The following is a 3,756-nucleotide window of genomic DNA, read 5'->3' as shown; positions in this document are numbered from 1 at the left end:
AAAACAGTTAACAGCTAACTGATATGACCAGAGGTAGTTGTTGGAGGTTAGAGTGAGCACGACCTAAAATTTTTGTTTCTGTGTGACAAAAATCAATAAGATTGAGTCTGCTATCAGTCTTTGATTGAATGGAGCCAAGCTGATGATTGCATGCAGTTTTTTTGTGCAAAATCTGTTGCTATAGATACAAAAATTCACATTAAAGAGAAATTTTCATTTCTGTCCAACGAGAACATCATCCGTTTTAAAAGGAAAATCAGAAATTTCTCCACAAATTCTGTACAGAAACTTCGCCTTTATATAGGAATCTAACCAGAATACAAGCCCCCTATTACAAAAAGATATGTCACAGACATCAGCGGAAACTGATTGCAACGTGTTGGCAATCTGTAATCTGCAAGCCTTCCCCAATTTCTCTAAGAGTGATTGCAATCAATCCGAGTCAAACTGTGGTTGTTTGGAGACAAGTTACTTCCTATCAGGTACCATGTGCACTCGTCTTAGGTCTGAAAGCGGTTGTCCAGAAGTTACTGCAATTATTTGTAATCAGTCTCCCAGAGAAAGAAATTCAATGTCATTTCATAATGTGAATGAGCCATATATATGAGCCAAACATAAAGCTAAAATGATAGAAGTTGGAAAATGTCACCTCTGTCAGTGCGCCCCAGGGCGGCTGTGGCTACAATGTAGCTGCCATCACCAGTGTGTGTGAATGTGTGTGTGAATGGGTGGATGACTGAATGTGTAAAGGGCTTAGGGACTAGTAAAGCGCTATACAAATACAGGCCATTTACCATTTACCATAAATGTACAGCTGTCAGGTATAAGTATAGAATATTATATTCTGTTTGCACAATAGAATTAAGAAATAAGTTAAAATGGTGTAAAAAGTTCAGATTCTTAGGAAATCTTTGGATAATCTAATGGATAAAGTCTTAAAATACCTAAAAAAATGTAAAAATAAGTTAAATTAAAAGTATGATTGGTAAGTAAAAAAGGAAGCAGAAGGGACAGAGTGATCGGTGGGGGTATGACGATACAGGTGATCCAGAGAAAGCATCAGTGCTAATAAAAGAAAAGAAGTTTAAGAGGTCACAAATGAAGCAAAAATGATCTCAACATGATCTCCTCTGAAGGGAGTCAATCTGCATCAGCTTTGCTTGGCAGTGCTGGTCGGTGTGAACACAGCCCCGGCGAGGACAGGGAAACACACGAGGAAGGCACAGCTCTAATTATAAACAGCCATTATCATGGGTGTGAAACCAGAAGTGACAGCAGCAATGGACAGCCAAACACACACACACGCACACACACAAACTCTGATGGGCCAGAGTCATCATATGGCCGAATCACAACTGCTCTGGCTCAGTAATGTCTGGCAGATGTTAACGCTTTGTACTTAATGACTCCCCCGAGACCTCACCCAATCAGACAGGACACAGCGATATGCCGGGGGGGGGAGTGTGTTGACTGTGTGTGTGAGTGATGCAGTAGCTAGTGGCTTGGTCAAGACGCAAATCTTGAAATTCATACATGTCATTAAACCTTGTTTAACATCTGTAGTGGCTGAATCTTCTGTGGTTCAGTTTAATCAGAGGTTTCAGATCAACTGTTTAAAATGTAAGTGTGTGTGTGTGTGTGTGTGTGTGTGTGTGTGTGTGTGTGTGTGTGTGTGTGTGTGTGTGTGTGTGTGTGTGTGTGTGTGCAACAGAGGGAGAGGGAGAGGAACCCTTCTGCTACCAGAGAGTCATTTCATGCTTGACTACTGCATGTTTTAAAGAATAACTGGATTTATGTTGCACATCTCAGCAAGTAAATCGATCAAAGCAAACAGAGCGGGATTAAAACACATTTTCAAACCTCCTCTCTGAACGTGAGATCAAAGGACGACCCGCGATAAATGTTAACGTTATTGCTGGAAGATACATTTAAGGTTAGTTGTGTACCTCTCCTCAAACTAAGCCGGTATTGTTATGATTATTATAATGATGATGATGATGATGATTAAGAGCATTTAAGTATTTTGTTTATATGGCATTTATTTTATTGTTTCTGTTTCTTTTTTCTTTGTTTTATCTTCTCTTCCTTCCTTTCATTGATTCTACATTTCATTCTTTCTGTTTCTCAACTCTTTTTATTTTCTTTATTCTGTTTTGTTTCTTTTTGTCTGATGGGTTTCATGTGTTTCTCTTTCACTTTTTTGTCTTCCTTCCTTGCTTGAAGAATGAACTTGACACTCATAATCCAGATTAATAGACTTTCTTTTCTCTTCTCCTTTGGACCTGTAAGAATTCTGTAATATAAGCTACAGTGAGAAAAGGGTCAAACCTCTTAATGATGGAACCAGAAACAGCTTCGGGGTGGGTCTGAGATTAGTGATTCAGTTGTGCACTGTGTGTAAGCATTCACTACAAAACAGTTGTTATTCAGACACAGTCTGTTAAAAAAAAGTAGCTAATGTAGCTTTGTGCAAAAATATTTCTCTCTAACACATAATGTCATAACAGCAGCAGTGCTCTGATTTGCTATATTGAAAATGTCAGCAGCAGCAGATGCTGCGCTAATGGCCACTGGATGCTGCACCAGAATCTAGCAGCTGGAAACCATGACGCTAACTACCACCGGGGAGAAACGCCAAGCGATCCACAACCCTGTTGCAGTCGGGCAGCAGTACACAACACTCCATCACAGTTTTGGGGACAATGCGATACATAAGCCTCAATTTATACTTGCTGAGTGAGGAGGCTTAATGAGGAGATTCACTCAAGGCAGAGCCAAAGAGAAAGTTGGAGTGTGCACTGCAGTGTTCAGAATCACCAGTGCAGCAGAGTCAAATATTATATCCCACCAATTCTTCATCTTTGTAACTACTTCACCCACAAGGCAGCTTGACCATGATGTAAGTCATAGACTACATTTTCATGTAGTTTTCCGTATGTCACTTGAAGCAGTCCGCATAACTTGGCCCTGTACTCAATGTCATATCAGAATAGGCCCAAGTGCACCTGTGTGTGTAAAGTGAAACCTGCCTGTATGTTTCCAAAGTTCAGATGCAGCTAAATTAGTTAATTCTCTGGCTAAAGCTGCACAAATCCACAAACCCAGAACCCTGCCAAATCTGGCAAACATTACTGGTTCATTGTCAGAACTCTGCTGAGTGATACAGACTCCTTTGTCTAACACTTTTAATTTAGTTGCTTTCCAAATTTTCACAACTTTTTCACACATGCATTAATGCCCAGATGATGATAACGAACATTTTACAAAGTGAAAGGTTTGATGTGCTGCTGAAAGGAAAAGTTTCCCTCAATAAAACCCTCCACCCATTGGCCCTGTCGCTTTCTGATGCCCCACCAAGAGCTGTCACTCATCCCCAACTCCCCATCTTCCTCTGTCTGTCTGTCAAACAGGAAGAGTGCCTTTCCCCTCCATCTGTTATTATCTTCTCTTTTCCATGAGTACTGGGGGGTCAGTGGGGGCTGTCCAGGGGCTGGCCATCCCGTTAGAGGCCTATTAACAGTCCCCAGGCTCTCTGCTGGGGCCTACTGGAGAGAAATCCATATCAATACCTGTCTGTTATGCCTCCAACCGTTAGACACAGCCATGCTGCCTGCCTGGCACAGTCAAGCACTGCATGGGCCTCCTGTCGAGACACGGAGAAGATGGGGTTTCAATGCAAGCATGGCACTTGAGTGCGGACCTCCTGTCAGTCCTCCTGTTGCACTGACGGACCTAAGTAGACAATGCACAGTTTGA

Source organism: Diplotaxodon limnothrissa, linkage group LG13 (genome assembly GCF_057381915.1).
Source record: "Diplotaxodon limnothrissa isolate DT_005_m linkage group LG13, D_limnothrissa_male_GT1.1, whole genome shotgun sequence".
NCBI lineage: Eukaryota > Metazoa > Chordata > Actinopteri > Cichliformes > Cichlidae > Diplotaxodon > Diplotaxodon limnothrissa.
The sequence above is the reverse complement of the archived record's forward strand: the minus strand, read 5'-3'. Positions refer to the sequence as shown.